This window comes from Chanodichthys erythropterus, chromosome 24 (genome assembly GCF_024489055.1).
Source record: "Chanodichthys erythropterus isolate Z2021 chromosome 24, ASM2448905v1, whole genome shotgun sequence".
Classification (NCBI taxonomy): domain Eukaryota; kingdom Metazoa; phylum Chordata; class Actinopteri; order Cypriniformes; family Xenocyprididae; genus Chanodichthys; species Chanodichthys erythropterus.
Window position 1 is genome coordinate 29,516,835 of NC_090244.1, and position 22,859 is coordinate 29,539,693.

At 41.0% G+C, this 22,859-nt stretch overlaps 1 long non-coding RNA gene and 1 pseudogene across 1 annotated transcript; one reads left to right on the forward strand and one right to left on the reverse strand.

Annotated features, from left to right (window-relative positions):
• Positions 1-22,859, forward strand: part of LOC137014841 (transmembrane emp24 domain-containing protein 6-like) — a 124,614-nt pseudogene that overhangs the window by 80,230 nt on the left and 21,525 nt on the right.
• On the reverse strand, positions 8,631-9,298 carry LOC137014580 (uncharacterized). The gene is made up of 3 exons (XR_010893868.1): positions 9,175-9,298; positions 8,862-9,038; positions 8,631-8,777 (listed from the first exon to the last, which is right to left on the reverse strand). It is a non-coding gene; the product is annotated as an uncharacterized lncRNA (long non-coding RNA).

Genomic DNA, 22,859 nt, shown 5'->3' on the forward strand with positions numbered 1-22,859 from the left:
TGCGCTCTTAAATAACACATGAGAACCTTATAGACTCAACCCGCCCTGCTCGGTGTCTGTGCGCCTCCACGAGCCCCTCACGATTGTGTTTTCTTCTCTTACATTTGGGGCAAAACTGAAGCGGTAAAATAGTTTGTCGCAGTAAAAACAAAGTGAGCACCGAGCAGAGGTTCTGAACTTTCACTGGAGAATAAAATACGCGAAGAGGAAATGTTTATTTTGCCTCCGTCAGACCAAATCCAAGTCGAGCTTCAGCCACGGCGAAAAGCCGCGTGTAAATTTGATGGATAGTTTTAATGGAAAAGTTGATAAAAGCCTGAACGCGTCCTCTGTGTGTTCAGAAAACAGTCTGAATGCAACTTTAATGAAATCAGCATTAGTGAGGGGCGTGAGGAGGCTTTCATACAGCTGTTGTTTTGGGCAGCTTGAAGCACACGAACATCATCCGGAGGATCCGAGTCTGTTTGTGACTCTCCTGTCTGACCCTCATCTTCACTCAGCAGATCATCTCTCCATATAATAATAATAATAATAATAACTAAATATGTAGCCTAAGTCTGATCACGCAAGTATTAATGTTTTAACTTAAATACGTTTTCTTTAGCTGATGTACATCATAACTTATCAGCATTAAAGAGTTCAAATACAAACATCACATTCTAAACCTAAAAACAACAGTTTGATTGCTAATTTATAACAGAAATGAAAACAACTTCATTAAAAATAGTAAAAAAACAAAAGCACAAAATGTTAACTTGTACGAGGTATGAGGAACAAGCACAATCATTCAATTATAATCATACAATTATATTATATTAATGAACAATCCACAGTGCATTTACTGTTACTGCTCTCATAAATATGATTAGTTGTGTACACACAAAATGTGTATTTTAGTCAGAATTATTGATATTTTTCTACTGTGCTGTCTGTTTTGATGTGCTAATGAAATCTGTAGACGATTATGTTCATTATCAATAATATTACCTAGATTTTATTGATTAGTTTTTGCAGATCTAGTCTTATAAAACATGTAAACACAAGCCCAACACAGGAAACCTTGATTACAAAATCATTAAAGGAAAAAAGTTTCTTTCATTGGGACAGTTTTACGCATGCTACAAAATACATTCACAAGAAAAAAAAAAAAAAAGAATGTTTAAAATGATATCAACTCACATGAGATGAAGAGTTCAGTCTATCAGAGGCCTAAAGAAAGCTGATGTATTCTCCATGGAGTCACCTCATGGGGCTGATGAAAGCCAGATGAATCCTCCACACTTTTTCTTGGAGAAGACAATGCCCCTCTTGTCAAAAACTTGTCATGCTGCATCCATGCCAGTAGGTGTCAGTATGACATCTATCATATAGTCCAGACTCTAGTAGGCTACAGTCCAGCTTTAGTTTGGTTCTGTCTTCACCTTCACCCCATATGGACTCAGGACCTAAAAATGAGAAGAATATTGTACACAATATTAATACACAGCTTGCTGGAATACAGTTGTTATTAGTCAGTTCAACAATCATCTAGCCATGTAATAATGTCCTTTCAGCCGGTGTTATCACAAACAGAGCCGGATTAACGCAAAGGCAAACTAGGCACGTGCCTAGGGCCCGATTGGCGGGATGGGGCCCAGACAGAGGGACAAAAAAAATAAATAAAAATAATAATAATAATAATAAAAATAAAAAATAAATAAAATGTACAAATGTCCTATCTACAATTTATTTCAATATTTATTAATTTATTAATTAGTGACGATGTTTATCTTAACCATAGTCAGAGTGGGTCCGATGGACTCGCCAAAACGAACACATCCTGTGGGTGTTGCGAAGCAAAATGCTAAATAAAGCTTGCCATAAAAAGCCTGCAAAAGTAATGATTATGAAAGTGACAAAAACAGCAAGGAGACATTTTAATTGTTTATTAATAAACTAATGTTTTCTGAATCAGTGTCGGCTGCGAAGATGAAGTTGACATTACTGACTCTCATCATCTCCGTGGACGCGCTTAGAGAGAGAATGCATATTTCATTTGGATGATCATCAGAGAGCCTATTTCTTTGCGTTTTGAATTATTTCGTTTAAAAGTAGACATTTCAAGCTTTCTATATATTTCTCATGTCTGTGAGGCAAGCAGCCGCTGAGTTTCGGTTCATTTATAAGACGCGCCAGTTCACGAGCCAGTGATCGCGCCGGCACCTCCATGTCATTATTATATTGCCTGCTATATTTGCTTCTTATTTATTAAATCCAGGCAATTGGTTGATGAAACATTGATTAAAATTAAGATACAATTTTTACAAAACGAAATTCACTTTAAAGAAAGGCTTTCTACAAAACAAAACTTAATGAAGTGTTTAAAATCATGTCTGACCCATTCCATGTGTCCCGATATATTGCGCATGATGCATGCTGTTCACTTTTCATAATCAAATAGATTAAATTTAAAAATAACATTATAATAGGCCTATTTAAACATAAATATTAAACTAAATACGTATTTAATGGCTACCAACACGTATACAGTACAGAGAAATTGCATGTCCATTTCATTTATATAGTCCCAAGTCAATATCTGCCTAGGAAATCGCCTAGTCTTATTCTGCATCGCTATTTGTATTCATTGTGAATACGCAGGCCAGTAATTAAGTAATTAGGTGGTTTTTTTTTTGGATCACTTTTACTCGGGACATGCTAGCTGGCAACATAGGATTCCATTCATTATGCTAAGCTAAGCTAGCGCCGACCCTGCCAAACTAAAACAATGCATGCACTGAGACAAAAATGTATTTGCCCACATATCTAAATGTATGAAAAAGTTGAATAAGCCCTATTTCTAAAAACGGTGGAATGTTCCTTTAAGGGTCATGGGTTTGATTGTCCATTTCCAACTATCCTTTCACCCTCTGCCTTCTCTGCTATCCCTGGACTGTCCCTGTATTAAAAGCAATGGAATTGCCACAAAAGAAGTCAGTGGTAGTGGAATTGCAATGTTGGATTTCTGGATTTCTATTATGTTTGTATTTTTCTCTTACTCTCTTTGTGATCAGTTGGTACATAAACACCACACTCTGCACAGTAGGCAAACCAGCATGTATGGCTTTTATAAATACATTCCTCCAACCGAGTTTGTGAAACTCCATGATGGCAAGTACATTGTCTGTGAACAAGGTTGGTGTCTCTTTTTCAATTGATTTGCATTTTTTCAGACAACATTAGTAAATCATGCATTATGTTTTCCAAGTACTTACTCACAATCCAAACATTCTTTAATTTCATCCTGATTGTCTTTTGCTCTTGCAGAGTGTTTGCTGCCAACAGCCTTTCCTCAAATGATATGCTCCTGTGACACTCGTGAGGTTGCCATCTCTGTTGGTAGAGAGTGTGTTTGAAACATTTTTCTTTCTTCTTATCTTTAATCTAGGAAATGCAGCATCCAGTCCGGTTGATGCTCATGGTTTGCAGATCTCCATCGAAGCACTCTTTGTGAGTATTTGTCTGAAGAAGCACTACCTTTACAGACAGAATGGTATGTATTAGTAAATGTAAGTAATGCAAATGCAAATTGAAGATATATTGGTTCTGTTCATTAAATGCCATGGCAGCTCTTTTGTAATAGCATTGTTTTTGCTCTTATTACAGACCGCAACAAAAGGTGTCAGAAGATTAGTCAGAAGATTGCCCAAGAAAAGAAACGCTTGCTAGAAGAGATCCAGAGATACAACCAACAACCTGATGGTGGTCTTGTGGACACAATCTCAGTTGTGCAGAAACTCTCCAACAAAGCTGCAGAGAGCATGATCTGGCCTTGGCAGGAACAGAACACAGGTGTTGTATGAAGATTTAACTTTTAGTATTTATTTAAAAGGTATCATCATCAAATTTGCTAATTAATGTATAATGTTTTCATTCCTTCAGATGGTGTCGACATTATCACCAAGAAGAAGCTCTTTGACCAATGCTTGTCTCACGACTGACAGAAGAAAAACAGATCCTTGTGAAGGAGATGATGCAGCACTGTCAGTACCTTAAGGACTCAGCAGAAAAGGTTCAGTCACTGATGGCCACCATTTCAGTGTGCACACAAACAGCAAGTAAGTCAAACTATCTTGCTTTATGCATTTTAACATTCATAGGTCAAACTATTTTCAAGTGAAAAGCAATCATTCCAGTATTGGCTCAAAAACTAAGAATAAATAGCCTTCAAAGATTATTTTAATTTGATAATTTGATTTTGTATTGAAGATTCGTCTTAACATAAATAAGCTCTCTCTGATTAAATGTTTAGTGTGACGGTAATTCCATTATTCTTCATGTGTGGACTTGGCTATAGGCTATACGAATGGATTCACAGTGGAGGGGTCCAATGGCCTAATCAGTCTACTTAAGAGAAGACTGCAAGACCTCAGACTCAGACAGCAGACTGTAGCATGCACATACAGAGGCCAACTCCTAGGCTGGTGGAAGAGGAGGAAGGGGAAATGGATGAAGAATTGGATTGGCTATGTGACATCAGCTATGATGATTATGATGATGATGATGCAGAGTTGGGGACTCGAATCAGACTCAGGTCACAGTTGTAATCACTTTTGCTTTGACTTGTACTTTGATGATTTGAAAAGGTTTCTAAAGTCTTGACAAAAGTCTTGACTGTCATTTTGTAAATTAGTTCAATTGCTACATATGTTCTCATATTCTACTCTCTTTTATGTTACTGGAATTGTGATAGTCATGGTTATGTATGCAACTGATAATGTCTGTAAATACTTGCTGATAACTGTATATATGTAAACAGAAATACAAATGTGATTTGTCATCTGACTATTGAGTTGACTTTGGCTCATCAACCCTTAGGATAAGAGAGAACTGGGAACTTTCAGATTCAACCTGAACTACCAACATTTTGGAACATTAGAGGTCACAGCAGGTCCCATATTAAGATGTACGAAACTTACATACTGATTACATACAGTAATAATTTATTACTGTACAGATTACATACATGCATACAGATTACTTTGAAATGCACTGAATACAAACAACATGACAATATTAGTAATCAGTTATGCAATATACATTTTAGCAACAACCCAAGCCCATGCAAAGTAAAGGTAATGACCATATCCATCTGGACAAGTGGAAAGATGAACCGGTAACACTTACAAATACAATACAGGTACACTAATATGCATTAATTCATGCATACCTAATGCACAGATAATCATGAGTTCATGTATGACTCATTAAGAACTAAACCATTTATTAATGATCACTGCATCAGCAACTAACAAACATTCTATATGATTCATAGATTAAATAATATATGAATTGCTGTTAATTAAATATGACATTGTGTTAATTCCCAAATAACATTATATTAACTAATAATGTAAATTAATGTGTTAATTATCACAATGGGTCAAAGCCATGCATTTCAACTTTCAGTTGTCTGATTTAATTAATCATTAGCTAACGATTTGCAAAAGCATCATGTTATGACTTTACTTGTTGAGGCACATGACTATTAACTAATTTAAAATTAATTCAAAAGCCATAACCACAAAGACATATGACTCAACAATTAGTTAATGACCAGCACAATTGTATTTTGCAAATATAAACAAAGTTATAATTTCATGCTCAACAAAAATTGGGACAGAGGCATGTTTACCATTGTGTTACATCACCTTTCCTTTTTATAACACTTTCTAATCGTTTGGGAAGCCACGCTGTTGTTAAATACAGAGGATGCAACAGGGCCTACAGTATGTGTACCATCATAGCAGCATTAACATAAATAGTTATGCTTATAAGCCATGTGTGTGTCCCAAACAGAAATACGTGTGTGTGTGTGTGTGTGTGTGTGTGTGTGTGTGTGTGTATACTTGTTTATATTATTATCCATTATATAAATGGATTAATAAACATACTAAATGATGTTTTTGTGAGAAAGTAAAAGTGTGCACAGTTTCCTGTGATGGTTAGGTTTAGGGTTAGGGTTAGTGTAGGGGGATAGAAAATACGGTTTGTACAGTATAAAATGCATTATGCCTATGGAAAGTCCCCACAATTCACAAAAACGTGTGTGTGTGTGTGTGTGTGTGTGTGTGTGTGTTTTTCTAGCCTGGTGGGGTGTGTGTGTGTGGACAAGGTATTCCTCATGTTGTGGGGTCATTAATTAATCTGTTTACACATTCAGAAACAAACAAACAAACAAACATGTTCACTTTATATATTGACACCTCAAAGTGCTCTCTGAAACTAGACCTGAGATGGCCTTATGTCCATGAAATGAGAAAATTAAAATTTTGTTGTACAGCTAAACCAAATACATTTTTGGAAAGGTCTTGACCTGGAGAGTAACATATGTTAATATAAAAATTCTATATAGTTCCTACTTTGAAATACTGACCTTTGAAACTTCACCTTGGTGCATGTTTGAAGGCTTATAATTCAGCAACAAAAGGGGCTACATATATGGGATAAACTGGTATAGAGAGCTCTTTACCTCAGCTATCATACTGAGGTATATACAGTATAGGCAACAACTAGGGGCGCTGTCAAATATGGTTAAAATGTATTTAAACCCACTTAACAATTACATATTTAAAATCTGATTACATAGATGTGTTTACCATACCCCTAAACCCCTCACTATACTTTCAACTAACTATTTACAACCTCAAATTCTAAGGAAAATACAAATTTGGTAAAAACTACAATTCCCAATAGCCACACCATGCAGCTTGATACAAATGAGCACTACAGTTGTAGTTCTTTCGGTTTGCAAATTAGGGTTGTAAACTAGGGTTGTAAAAAGATATATCTACTGAATATATCAAATATCTAGTGCAGTCAAACTAGTAATTACACTGCATTTAGATAATCTGTGTTAACAAAAATTTAAAATGTTGGTTTATTTCAGATATTTTAGCCAAACAGTAGAACGCGCAAACTCCGCCCACAACACGAGGCACTTCCATAACCTTCAGCTACAAAAAAGAAAAAAAAACATATTTCTCAGAATCGAAGGAGAAATTATTAAATGTGATAGCATTAACATGAACATATCGTATTGTTGACTTATCATATTGTGTTTTTCTGTGGAGAAATGTTATAAATATAATTATATATAAAGTGAAGAAAATACTTCCGGGCGGAAGTACGTAATGCAAGCTACGTGGTTTCAGCTGCGTCAATAGCAACCGCCATAGCAACGAAAGATAATCTTCGTTCAATGAATGTATATTATCTGTATCTTTAGTTTTGTAAAAATAAAATGCACATTTCTCACTACAAAGCAGCCAATTGGAAAAGGAAGAGAAAACTACGAGAAAAGTTGCTCATCTAACGTTACATAGGCCTGGATCTGGAGCATTTCAAGCCAATAACGCCTAACGTTAACTGTTATGTCAGAACCTACTGTATGTGACACACTGTCTGGCTGATTATGACAGTAAAATCATTGTATTAATAATTTATTAAGTACTATTACTTTTTTTATTGACTTCTCAGGTGTGCTGACAATGGTTGAAAACATGGCTATAACTCATGGGAAAGCTGTTTTGTAGTCAATACACTTAAATGTTCCTTTTTATTTGTTACAAACTTATATAGTGTGTAGCAGTAAACTTCATTTACACATGAAAAACATATTGAGGGCAAGCTCCATTTTACAAACGTGTCTTTTTTTTTTTTTTTTTTTTCAAAAACAGTGTAGATACAATAATATGGTTAGTGTCAACTGTAAGGTTATTCATAACACCAAAGCTGGCTATACCTTGAGAACTACAAGGCTTTAAAATGTTACTTAGACAGCAGCTTGTACGAAAACAGTGTTTATTGTCCAAAATTAAGGAAACATTTTGAATAATGAAGCAGAGATTTATAAACAAATAATTTTTATTTACAACATTAGAAGAACAGTAGAACTTTATTGTTGTCCACATGGCCACATTTTTTTGTTTCTTGGAACCAGCAATGTGACAACAGTCATTTTAGCAGACCTTCTTCTATGACACAGTCATTCCTATGTTCCCAAGATGAGGGCCAGGCCTTTAGGCTGAAAGAAATGGCATTTAATTTCTGAAATATGTTAAATATAAGGATGGCCTCTGTTAAACCTGTTAAGCTTCTACAGATTTCCCTGATAGAATGGGGTGGAGAAAGCAGAACGCTGAAGAGAATTTATATTTATATCCAAAATATAATTGTCACTTTGTAATGACATTTTTAAACTGTTTACATTACAAAGATTTGTATATCAGAAATATATGAATGTATGAAAGCGGGCATGCGCGTCACTCAGCAGAAAAAGGGAGAAAGGAAAAAGAGACGCTGTACGGGTGATAAGCCAGTTGAGATTGTGTGTGTACGTTCTTGAGAACCGTAAGTCGTATAACTTATGTTGTCAGTTCATTTAAGCCTGGTCTTGCAAATTTAAATTAAGTTAACTGGTGATTTTTTTGGACCTGCCCCCACTGCTAAAAAACCTAAAAAACTAAAAAGGAAACACTGACAAATATAAGGAATCAAAAGAAAAGTGAGTTAATGCTCATTTCTCACTTTGAGAGCTCCTCATACTCAGTCGTCTGACAGTTCAGAATCACTGTCGTATCCATCCCAATCATTCTGGAAGTCCATACTTGTTCCAGTCAAAACTTGAGCATAACAGTCTCTTGCATGCTTCATCATTCTGGTGACTTCTTGCTTTTTTCTCAAAGTTAAGCTGAGGAAACCCTTGATCCCTTCTTCGTTTAGAGCCCACAGCTCACCTTATGGGAGTAAAACAAAAAATTATCAGAAAAAAAAATTACAATGTACAGTATAGTATTACAACACATTACTTAAATACGTACTTTTCAATGCCTCACTGGAAAGCTGGCATGACATCTCCTTGAGTGTGTCTGCACGAGTGGAGAGAGATTTCCAATGCTTTGCCATCTCAGAAAGAACAATCTTCTTCTCCTCCTCAAGTCTCCTTATTGCCATCACAACATCAAACGCCTTCCTCTTGGTTTTCAAATCTACAGCGTCTGGGATACAGTTGTGGAAAATAAGTGAATTGTAAGTATTTTTCAAAGAATTTCTGAAATAATCTGTGATAAGGCATAATTGGTTTTGTGCTACTATGTGAATCAAACAAAATTGTCAACAGATTTGTGTACATACCACGATGTGAAAGTTGCCATGGCCAAACTGTCTCGTCAGAGAGAATGATGTCAAAGGCGATTCTTTCTGTATCTGGAACCATACTGTTGTATTTTTCAACAACAGAGCTAAGAATGGCCTTCTCCTCTCTGATTTTGCGCCGAATCCGGGCCCGACCTTTGCTGCCATCGGTGTCTTTGTAAAGGCGCTGGGACCTTCTTTTAATGCTGGCCACCAGCACCTCCATTCTACTGGTCACCGCGTCAAGATCGGCATTCTTCTGGGATGTTGTTGCTGAGAAGAAAAGAAATGCAAACATTTTGCTTACATTTTCATGACAGTAACTGAAATGAGCTAAGTCTCAATGTAACAGAATGCCACAGGGAAGTCATAAGGATTATCCCTCTTTGCTTCCTTTTTTTTCTTTATAAAAGAAAAGCTCCTGGAGGAAGGACAGGTGAGTCTCAATAATCATTTCATATTTCTTAGCGTGTATAGGAAGTATGTAACAGGGTACCAAAGAAAATGACAACATAGCCAAGATAGGATCCGCTAACTGCGAGAAATGTCCAATGTTCCAACTTTTGGACTGTGAACCATTCAGGTACTTTCAGGGCACTTTGTTTCGGCATGATTTCCAGTGTGCATGCATTACATACTACAATTTGACATTTTAATTGCATAAGTACATGACCAAGAAAACATTGTATGTATGATTTCATTTTAAAACAGTAATTACTTGCAGAAGCATGTCTCCCATTATTCTGCAGAACTGAGACATTAAAGTAATAGTATAACTCTCACCTTCTGCCCACTCCTTAATATCAGTGACCCAGCCCTCAACTTCAACCTGTGTCACTGCCAGCTGGATTCTCATGCTTTCCAGGTCCTGAAGTTGGCTCTCCAGGCGTTTTGTGGCCTTAAATAACAAAAAAAGGAAATGAAAGAAGAAAAATGTTATACCTACAAAAATATACAATAGAAGGTATTTACAATATAAGAAAATAACAATACTCATCTCTACCTTCTGATATCGGCAGGCAAGCGAAGTAGCCAAGTTCTTAAACTTTTGCTGATTCCAGCGCATGGCCATCAGTGTAAGCATGTCTGTACGTCCTGCAAAAAAAAATAAATAAATAAAAAAAATACACTAATCTGTGTTGTACCACATGTCCCTCACCACATTTTCTTGTAACACTTTCAATCTAAGTAGTCCAGTGTGTGGTTACCTTACCTGCTTTGGACATGTGCTTCGTGGTCACAGCAATCCTAGAGAGGAAGGCGTTACACTGCTCAACCTCCTCCCCAAGTGTCAATCCGGCCCCTTGCTGGTAAGCTCCACTCCATTTAACCTATTAAAGAAAATACTTAAAAGCTGCCAACATACCTTTGCAGGTGTTTAGGGACAGTCAATGACATGGTAATGTTTTCTTACCTCACATTTAAAATCATGGGCTTTGGCATGAAACACAGAGAGAAACGGTTTCATGCTAAGTAGGTGCTGGAGCTCCGGGCAGCTTTTTGCCACTTTGTTGAGGTAGGGCCAGTACTTGCAGGTTACATCCATGGCAAAAAAGCTTATTGGCTTATTTGCCAGCTTGTTCTGCAGGTAGAGGGGATAAGCATAGATTTCTCCCCTGAACATGTTGAGAGCGCCAAGAAAAACTCCATGTCGACAGACTGCAAGCTCAAGTCCCTCCTCATCAATTTTACTTGAGGATCTCTGAGACGTTTCCCTGGCAGCTGACCACTCCCCTCCACAGACACCTCTTCCAGAGACCTACAACATGGAAAAAGGTTAATATAAATAGTCACCCAAACAATGTCAACTGTAAGATGTTATTGGTGGTGTTTTTAGAAATATTGTACAACAAGTTTACATGGTTGATGGTAGAATGAATGTAATCCACAAATCTCTCTACTTCATCTTTTGCAATGAAGATGCCATCAAATAAGGCTTGTTCTTCAGATCTAAATGAAAGAAAGGTACACATTGACCTTCAATATGACACAGCAAAGGTTACTTTAACAACAGTGCAAATTACACACATTTTGTAAGTACCTTGCTGCATTCTTAAAGCGGTAGTGCTTGCGATTTCCATCCACAGAAACAGCAAGCATGTCTGGGGTGCACGCAGGACAGACAAAACGCTCCTCCCTGCAGATCTTATCCACCTCAAATCTAACAGCCTCCCACTCCAAAAAGCTTTTTCTGAAGCTGTCTGCTGTGATCTTCCCAGTCTGTTTCAGAACAGTAAAACATGTCAACATAATTCACAGTAAAGTTAACTAAAGTTAATAAGGTCAAAGGTGACACCAAATCCTCCAGCATCGAGCCTCCACAGGCAGCTGCTCATCACAGGCAGCCCAGTGCATCATTGGAAATCTTTTGGAAAACATCACGACCAAAGTCTCCAAAAAAAAAAAAAAAAAAAAAGACAAATTCCACAGCAAACTCAACTCCCACTGCAAACTTAACCAACCATGTCTTTATGGACCTATTTTTTTTTTTTTCTGAATGCAAACTGCATGACTAGAATGTGACAAGGACATCACTACTTGATCTTATACAACAGGTCTAATGTTTTGAGTGATTGAGTTGATAAATTGCTCCAATACTTTTGTACATGTAGTGTACGAATTTAGATTTTTTACTGAGCGGTAGTTTTTACACAAAGACTTTGAATCTTAGATGATGTTCTATAGATGTATCAAGTACAGCTGAATCACTGTGTTTTGATATCATCAACATGCTCCAATTATAATAATCAATGTGCTGATAATGTCACCATAGTCATTCTGCGATACACGTCAATACTAGTACTAGTTGTTAGTGATTCCCACCACTAATACTCACACGGCCAAATCGGACAGTTCGTTGATCAAGCATTCTTAAAAATGCTTGGCAGGACAGTCCTGGTGCTGCCATCTTCAACTCTTCATATGAACAAAACACATCTGTAGCGTACACCGTGGAAAAGTGAAGGGTAGCAGGCCAGTAGTCATTTCGGACCAGGTCATCCACTCCAGCGCTCCAAGTGGCTTTGCATGCCTCGCATTTCATCTCAGGCATACTGAGATCATATCGTCCTGGAAAAATCAAGAACACATTGGATTATGCACAACAAATGCATTGGGAACTAGAGGCCCCTCCAACATGTCCCGACACAAAAGACTGCAGCGCGGGACAGGTTTTGAAAGCTCTATGCGGGACTGGCCGGGATGAGACAGGTGTGTTTGCTGGTGCGGGAGGAACAGATGATTCACTGCACTTCTGCAAATGAAATATGTGTTTAAAACAACATATACAAATGAGAAAGTAGTGTATGTAATTATAGTTCAGCTAGATAATCTATTAGGCAGCAATAAAAAAAAAAGATAAAAAAAGAGGTTTAAGCAGCCTAACTGACAGTGTTGTTTACGTGGTTTCAATTCTTTCCTGCTGCTCCGTTGTTGAAACTTGAAATTGAAAGCATGACAGAAGAAGAGGACACCACTGGGCTACTTCAGATATTTGTGAATTTCTAAAGAAAAGTAGCCTACATTACTATCACCCATGTAGTACATTCAGAACCAAGAAACTTAAAATCAGACATCTGGCAGTCTTTCTCAGTTGTCAAGTGCCTCTTTCGTGAGACAGAACACAAAACTGAACATCCCTCCTGCCTATCCTGCGGTCTTTCACAGGCGGGAGATGCACATAAGGTTATAGATGCGGGCGGGAGCGGGACTAAACCGTCACATTATTGCGGAACGGGACAGAATATTGTGGGAACGGGGGGATGCAGGACTGAAAACCCTGCCCAGCTCAGACCACTATAGGGAACATTTGAATAGAAATAGATCAGGACACATTTACAAAGCCAATAGCACAGCCTTGTTTTTTTATTCAAATAGGACAATGAAAAGTGGCAGGAAGCGAGTGGGAGAGCCCTATGGGGTGGAATCAGGTTAAAGTCCAACCCAGGTCCCTATCAGCACTTTGCCCACAATGTGATATGGATGCTACAGCCACTTGATTGGGAATGTTCCCTTAATTTCATTTTATTCTTACCATTCATTGTAACCACAGCAACAACTTTTCCTGGGTTGACACTCAACGATCCTGGAGAACAACTACATATTTTCTCGGGCATCTCCAACGGCACAATACACACTGAAAGACACATCATATGCAGGGATTAAAGACATGCATCATCCTATGTACTAACTGGGAAGTATTCTGTAATGATTATTATTATTTTTTTTTTTTTTTTTAAATCAATGATTTGAAAAGCTTTAAAGATAAAAGGTCATTAAGTGTGTTTCAGAGAAAGTACTCAACAGATTCCTGTGAAGCCTATTATACTGTGAAGTTATTTAAATAAACTGAGAATGGGACTAGGGCTGCACAATATATAATTGTGCTTTTTCTGACAGATAAAGCGATTACCATTTCCAATTATTTTTTAATGTGAATGATTTGATTCAGTTCAATATTCCAAATGTCTCTTTAATTTGTGCCACCTCTTATAGGGAAGCACAGCCAGTGTACAAGAAGACAAACACCCACTGACCGACTGAAGTTCACCAATCAGAATTTTTGTACCCTTCACGCATTACGCACACCCACCAACCAGAAGTTGCACAGTCAAGGAGGATGACATGAATATAAAAGTCAAATGTCACCTATTCATGGTTATTTGCAGATTTTACCATTAGGCAGTTGCATTGGATCATGTTTGCAATTACGATTGCAATAATTGTGCAGCCCTAAATGGGACACTCAAAAAAAAAAAAAAAAAAAAGAAATACAGCTTACCACACTGGGAAAGAGCCCTCTCCACGACACAGGTTGTTGGAGGCAATGGCTGAAAGAATCCAGCTATCGTTGCATCCCTGTTGTGGAACACGTGGTTTCGGTGTATACTAACATCACAATCAGCACAGAAGAATGGTTGTGGTCGGCAGTCACGACAACGGACAGCAGCTGGACTGCTGCCACATTGTTGGCAGATCTGAGTTGTCGCATTTTGTTGTGCCACCATGGTATTCACCAGACAGTGTCTCTCTTTCTCCCACCTCTCTGAGAGGAGACTTTTTCGAGTAGACCAGTCTGAGGAAGCTCGTGGTGGTGCTGGTGCCGTTTCCTGATCATCCAAGTCATCACCCTGTGAGTGGTTTAGCTCTTCAAGGAAAGTCTCTGTTAAAATAGTACATCGTATTTAAAAACAATTTTCTACACTATCAGAGTGTGCAACATGGATGTTGTCGGCTATTCTGACGCAAAAACATGTAATTTACATTCTAATTATTAGAATCTATAAACATAATGAACTAATAGAGACAAAATAAAGAACATACCAACAGTGTCAGGAGGACAGTAGTTGGTCATCTCAATGCTGCTGTCCAACATCCTAGTATGAGCACCAGTCTTACGACTGTAGCTGTGACTAGTAGCTGTAGCAGAAAATAAAACCCAAATCAACCTTTAAAGCATTACAATTCCATAGATTTTGACAAGCTCATTTTATTCCACACAATGATACAAACTTCTATTGGCCCAATTTCGTTGTCTATACCACTTTGGATGAGTATGTAATAAAAACCTCATATCTCATACCAGACACGTTACTGATTCGTGTATTCAATCCCAAGTGGTAAAACAATCTATATCTCCGTTTTAGATATATGTGAAAAGTCACAGGAGTTCTCCTTTAAGTAATATGACTGAAAAAAGAAAACTGACCTGTTTGGTTTCGGGATGATCTTGGTCTGTCATAGACAACATTTCCATCACTGTCTCTCTTCAGCCACCTGACAGGTTGATGGCTGGTGGATGGTGGAGCCTTCTGGACTGGTTGATGGCTGGTGGATGGTGCTGCCTCCTGTTCTCCCGGCATCTTATTGATGAAATCTTCCAAGGTCTTGAGTTCATAATTTAATTTAGAATGTTCAACAAGCTCATCAAGCTCATTAAGGACCTGTTCGAAATTGGAATGGTCACTCATGATGAACAAGGACAAACAAGACAACACTAAAGGGATAGGGGGGAAGAGCAAAAGAGCAAGAACAACAGAGAACCAGATGGACTGACAACAATTAACTAGACAAATGTGGCTCTAAAAAGTGCCTTTGTTTTTGCTTTGTAACGAAGCTGAAGTTTTAAAGTAAATGATGAAGGGACTAGGGGACCTGTTGAAAGAAGGGAAAGAATATAAATTCAGATTTGAAGATCATGCTACATACAACTATAAAAATACTTAAGAACTTGAGAAAACGTTGGTCTAGTTTGCCCATGCTTTGGGATGTGGTGGAGGAGGTCTGTGGGTGCTTATATAAATATTAGGCCAGAATACTGTAGGGCTGGGTGTTGCCTGCAAACTCACAATACAATATCTCACTAGATATGGATGGACTGATCTTGACACTCATGGCTGATATTGATACCAACTATTCACAATGCCAGTTTGGTTGATAATCAGTGCCATTTTTAAATCTGTTTATGTTATTAATTATACTTTTGTATTAACAAGGAAACACATTTCTTTAACGGGATTATTTCCTTTTCCCTGTGATGATTTTAATCAAAAACCTCCCTCAGCATTCATAGTAGTTTAGAATACAAGCTTTTAGTTAACACTGATTTAATTTGTTAATGTGCTTTATTTTCATGTCTATGCTTTCATTAGTACAGTTATAAGTTACACTGACTAGCATGTGTATAAATGGGCACAAAACACTGGGCAAAGAGCAACGACACACAACCACAAGAAGAATCCCAACGCAGACATACATTACAGCTAACACTTACAGTATGTCTCATTATGAAAATCTTACATTCCCCAATAATTGTACCTTACATGATTATATGCGACAAAAATGAACTTGAATTCAATTAGCTAACTTTGCTAGCCCACACATGTGGTGCAGAAAGCTATATTTTTATCAGAAATATCATCAGAAATATCATCAGTCATCAGAAATGGCCACCTTACAAATCTAAAGTTTCTAAACACAACTTCTTGTCCTGATTCAACAGTTTTTGATGTGTAATCCATCTCTATTAATTAACGTTAACCCTTCTACTTACCGAGTGTAAAATCGCAATGGACCTTGGGATCGCCCATACGTTGACGTCAGAGTTATTAATTTAGAGGATTTAATAGAACAACAACAAAAAAAGATTAATTGAACTCAATCGTAGCATATTATATATATTTATTAAAATCAACAAACCTCCGATAAAAACGTTATCCAGCATGCTATAATTAAAGCAGTGTCCTACCTATGACAAGAAAACTCTTAAAATGCTTACTTAAAATGCTTACTAAATCACTTTTTGTAGCCTATTCCTTTTTTATTTTTATTTATTGTAGTGTCGACCCATAAGGCAGACAACGGGTTGCGGTGTGCTGACCCAAGACGTCAAATTTCAACGCTGTTGAGTTCTATAGAAATCTATCGGACTACCCTGCACGTCGAAAAATAACGCCAAAGGTATACCCAGTGCGTTAAAAAGTGACGCCAGGGTCTACTGACCATGCGTCAGACATTTGACGAGTAGGGGGTGAGACTGTGTTGGGGCCAACGTGATGTTACAGTTTTTTACAGACGTTAGGACACATTTCTAAATACTTACTTTTGCTAAACTCTTCACACAGTGAGCACAACGGAAGTCTATGTGGGCTAAACTGAGGATCAATTATCATTGCTTTGGCACAAAATGCATTCAATGACTACATCTCTCAAATTTCATGAATTCTTTTCTCACTCAGACACAACAACTGCCAAAACTCTGTGTAGGTACAGGCCAATTTGCACATGCTTACATACTGTTTTCAAAACTGTTAAACTTATGTTCAAAACAATAACATAATACAAAACTGAATAAGACAGCAATTTGCTACATTCCTACAGTAATATTGTAATAAAATATATGCTGAATCTAAAAAATCAAATACCATCAAAACAATTAGATGAAACTGAACACCTACACAAGCATTCGTTTTTCAATTTCATTATCATCCGTTCAAAGAGGAAAACTCCAGAATAATTTTGTACTGTTATGTAAACAAGGTTCATGTAACAAACAAACTGCAGTGAGTTATAAACAATAGACAGTGTTATTCTTGTTAAGAAATTTTACAAAAGAAAACATTGTATAATGATACCTGATGTTAGTGTTTTTAGGTCAGTGTTTTATGACTGACAAAGTGTGTTTGCTGGGTGAAAACCTTTGCTAGTGTTCTGGAAGAATGAGTTGATTTGAGACATGAATGAAGTGTTTTGGTAAATTTAGTGCATTTTGAAAGTGAAATTAACTGCTGTGCCAAGATGAAAGTTGGTTAGGAGAACTGTGTGAAGAGTTTTGAAAAAGTGACCTAAGTATTGAGAAATGTGTCAGCGTCTGTAAAAAACTGTAACATCACAATGTATGTTGCAATCACGCAGAATGAGGTCCTCCACCAGCATGCCAACTTAGGCTCTTACAACACGGCCCACATATTCACATTTTAGACAGACTACACAAAATCATCACAGCAGAAGACCAAATGGATGCAGAGCAGATGAGATACATTGTCATGTGGGACAATGTAAATTTCCACCTATCTGCTCTGTGTTACATATCCCCTGTCTCCCTGGACTCCATTTCCCATGATCCTCCTGTTTCGTCACCTGCACTCACTTCCCTCGTCAGCGCCTCATCATCACTCATCACCTGCACCTGGACTCTATCATCATCTCTCCCTTTATATGGCACTCACTCCCTGCACTCCCTGTCTGTTCTCTGTTTATGTTAACTGCTAGTTTGGTGTACTCTGCCTTTACTTTCATTAAAGTGTTATATGTTTGTGGAACTCCGTGATCTGCCTCATCTCTACACCACCAGCCGTAACAGAAGAACGGACCAATACCGCTGGATTTCCACAAGAATATGGAGACTTTCCCCAGCTCCCTGGCTCTTGCTCCTCCAATGCATCTCACCCATCTGTCCACCGGCGATCGCCTCATCGGGCTCCTACAGGTTGGTCGTTCACTGGAGAGGTATGTGGAGGAGTTCGTTGAGCTCGCCTTTTTGTCTGACTGGCCTGAAGCATGTTTGATCTCCCTATTTCTGGATGGACTAGATGATGACACCATCCGTTTTGGTGAACCTGATTATCGTTTCTCCTTAAGCGAAACTATTAATTCCATTTTGTGGTTAAATGACTCCAAATTCTATGTTGATTGGGTTCAGGATGGGTGTTTGTGTCTAGTCCATCCAGAAACACGGTTGGCCGGGCCAGTCAGTCAGCCACCGTCTTCCTCCGCATACCCCTCCAGCGAACTTCCTGCCTGTTCAATGCTGGACCCACACTCCTCCGCTGGGTCCAGAAAGCGGAGGAGGAAGAAGAAAGCAGCTCCAGCCCGCTCCGAGCACGCTCCAGCCCTCTCCGATCGCGCTCCAGCTCTCTTTGAGCACGTTTCAGCCTGTCACGAGCCTTCAAATGATGCTGCTTGGCTGATAGACTTTTGGACAGAGCCAGCATCTCCAGTCTCCGCCGAGCCAGGATCTCCACGCTCAGCCGCCGAGCCAGGATCTCCACGCTCAGCCGCCGAGCCAGGATCTCCACGCTCAGCCGCCGAGCCAGGATCTCCACGCTCAGCCGCCGAGCCAGGATCTCCACGCTCAGCCGCCGAGCCAGGATCTCCACGCTCAGCCGCCGAGCCAGGATCTCCACGCTCAGCCGCCGAGCCAGGATCTCCACCATGGTCCATCAGACCACCAGTCTCACCAGTCTCCATCCTGCCCCCATTCACACCTTGGTCACTCGTCAGCCTGCCCTCACTTCTGGACTGCACTCCTCCGTCTCCGCTCTGTCCCTCCGTTCCAGTTGGCTTCCTCACTCCCCCTGGTGTTCACTTTGTTGTATGTCGTCTGTCTTCAACTGCGGCCTTCTGGAGCCCTGGCTGCGCTTCGGTCGGCGGAGCCGTTGGTTTTGCCATCTCCCGCCGGTCCTTCAGCGCTGCCTGGGCTCAACGGCTCTAAGGCTTCGGCCCCTGACCCTCCACGGCCGCCCTCGTCCCCTGACCCTCCACGGCCGCCCTCGTCCCCTGACCCTCCACGGCCGCCCTCGTCCCCTGACCCTCCACGGCCGCCCTCGTCCCCTGACCCTCCACGGCCGCCCTCGGCCCCTGACCCTCCACGGCCGCCCTCGGCCCCTGACCCTCCATGGCCGCCCACGGCACCTGACCCTCCATGGCCGCCCACGGCACCTGACCCTCCATGGCCGCCCACGGCACCTGACCCTCCATGGCCGCCCACGGCACCTGACCCTCCATGGCCGCCCACGGCACCTGACCCTCCATGGCCGCCCACGGCACCTGACCCTCCATGGCCGCCCACGGCACCTGACCCTCCATGGCCGCCCACGGCACCTGACCCTCCATGGCCGCCCACGGCACCTGACCCTCCATGGCCGCCCACGGCACCTGACCCTCCATGGCCGCCCACGGCACCTGACCCTCCATGGCCGCCCACGGCACCTGACCCTCCATGGCCGCCCACGGCACCTGACCCTCCATGGCCGCCCACGGCACCTGACCCTCCATGGCCGCCCACGGCACCTGACCCTCCATGGCCGCCCACGGCACCTGACCCTCCATGGCCGCCCACGGCACCTGACCCTCCATGGCCGCCCACGGCACCTGACCCTCCATGGCCGCCCACGGCACCTGACCCTCCATGGCCGCCCACGGCACCTGACCCTCCATGGCCGCCCACGGCACCTGACCCTCCATGGCCGCCCACGGCACCTGACCCGCCATGGCCGCCCACGGCACCTGACCCTCCATGGCAGTCCGATGCACCTGACCCGCCATGGCTGCCTTCGGCCCCTGACCCGCCATGGTTCTTGGACCTGCCCTGGAGACCTCCTCTCCAGTCTGCTCCTCCCCCTGCACCGGCTTGAGGTCTCCAGGGCGCCCACCTCCCCCTACCGGGAGGGGGAGGTACTGTTACATATCCCCTGTCTCCCTGGACTCCATTTCCCATGATCCTCCTGTTTCGTCACCTGCACTCACTTCCCTCGTCAGCGCCTCATCATCACTCATCACCTGCACCTGGACTCTATCATCATCTCTCCCTTTATATGGCACTCACTCCCTGCACTCCCTGTCCGTTCTGTTTATGTTAACTGCTAGTTTGGTGTACTCTGCCTTTGCTTTCATTAAAGTGTTATATGTTTGTGGAAATCCGTGATCTGCCTCATCTCTACACCACCAGCCGTAACACTCTGGTCCAAAACTGGTTGCATTAGCATTCACAATTTTCACTCCAATACATTCCACCATATGTCCCTTCCTTAAACCCATTGAGGGTGGTTGTTGTTTGTTTTGTTTTTTTGGCATGGAAGGTTTACAATCTCCAGCCCTATGTCAGGATATGCCTCATTCAAGCCATGGAGAAGACCTAACCTAACTCATGCAGGATCTGTGCAAGGATGGATTCGCCTTTCAAGAAGATTCTTCCCTTGGTGTCTTGCATGAAATGACATCGCCTGTGATGTGGATGAAGTGTATGGCCAGATCCAGCTAGACCAAGAGATGAGGCTTAGGTGTTTTTTTTTTTTTTGTTTGTGTACTATATTGTATTTAGAATATGTTCTGATTTTCAGTGCAAAATGTAACCTTTGAAAAGGCATGGATGTATTGAATGGTTTTACAATGTGGTGAAAAATAAATATTTTCATCAATGTGCAGTACTGAACTTTTTTTTTTTTTTGGTAATATATTCATGTACTTAAACAATACTGTGAAAAAAAATCAAACCCAGACTATATAATTAGAAAAGTATAAATGTTACAAGTGTTTAGGATTGAACACAGCAGTGTGTAAATTAAACAAACAGAATCTGAATGTATGAACCATGTGTGTTACATACGGCGTCAAAGTTGGGTTTAATGTAAAGTTTTGAATGAAGTGTTTAATTTTGCAAATGATCTGAAGTGTTGCACTACTTTGGTGTAGGGTTGTGTTAACTGTGTGTAGTGTTGAGACAAACCGGGCCCTGTTTTCAAAATTGTGCTTAAGCAATTGTAAAAAACTGTAAAAATTAATGTTCCAAATGTTAGATTATAATTATTAATATAAATCATTAATATGTAAAGGTGGAACTTCTACAGGGGTTCAGGCTGTAAGGTTTGCAGAGCGACTAAAGAGACTTTATCAGCATGAAAACTGTACATTTCTTGTCTATAACCACCCACTGCAACTTATACCAGTGACAGAAATAAGCACAGTTGCAATAGTAAAATATATGGGAGAGCGTTGCTATAGTGTGACAATATTGTATTGCAATAGGGAGCACATTAATGTTAATACCAAATCAAAACTAGTTAGCATATCATGTGAAATTGAAAGGGTTTAATGACAATATCTGATTATGGTTACACTTAAAATAGATGTATGAGATGATAAAATCATACCTGTTACGGTTGCTGGTATACAAAGCACACGACGAGGAGATAAAGTGAATATAAGTCTTTACTTGTGGAGAAACAGGAATCCAAAAGGAACATACACCAACTTAACACAAACGATACCGGACAACACAAGACTAGAAACACAGGGTATATATATATACAAGGGACTAACAAAGGAACTAAACTAGGTGACAGGATAATTAACAAGGCACAGGTGAATCAAATGAACTAATTAACAGAATGGGGAAACTAGGTCACAGGGGCAGACAGAGACATGACATGTAACATTTCGCCCCCTCCCGGATAGGCGCGTCCTCGCGCCGTAAGAGTCCAGAGGAGGGAGGGAGGGGGTTCTGGCGGAGGGCGGAGAAGACACACAACAAAAGAAAAGAGTCCATGGAAAACCACAAAGAAAGTCCAAGGGGGAGTGGAGGGTGGGAGGAACCAGGGGAAAGCCAGGACCAAGAAGAGCCAGATGGTACCCCAGAAGCCAGCCAGGACGAGGCCCCAGGGTAGAGTCGCAGGTGGGAGGAGCCAACGGAGATTCAGCTGGAGACCCAGATGTAACTGACGAGCCGACGCGCAGCCGATGGTCCTGCAGACCGAGGAGGAGCCATGGCGACAAGCGTCCGAGGAGGAGGCGGACGTCCAGCGGGCAGAGGCTGAGCCGGTGGGACCGAGGATGTAGGCGGAGCTGGAGGGAAGGAGGAGCCCGACGGAGCCGTAGGTGCAGGCAGGTGGATGACTGACCAAGGCGGAGCCGGAAAGACGAGGGAGCCTGGAGAAGCCGTATGGCCGATGGTGTCCGGTGGAGCCGAGGGAGGGAGGAGCCAGGGTGATGCCGAAGTGTCGATGGGCCGAGGTGGAGCAGGGGGCGTGGAGGCTGGAAGTGGAGGCAGGGGATCCTCTTGAGTGGATGGAGCGGAGGAGCTGAAGATGCTCGACATAACCACCTGGCATGTGGGAGATGTCGAGCAGCTGAAGGGCAGAGGTAATGGTGGGGCTGAGGAACTGGCTGAGAAGCTGGGTGATGGAGGAGGCGGGAGAGGGAGGCTGGGTGGGCAGACGGGGAACTCAGGAGACGTAGGAGAACTGGAGAACACGGGAGAATGGTCCTCAAGGGGCTCAGGAGATTCATTAAAAACAGGGAAGTCAGGGGAATGGGAAATTACCTCTCCGGAAAAATCAATTAGATCACTCAAAAAAAATGTCTTTCAGTTCCTCAGCATATTTGCCAGTGTCAGTCATTGTTTTCATCGT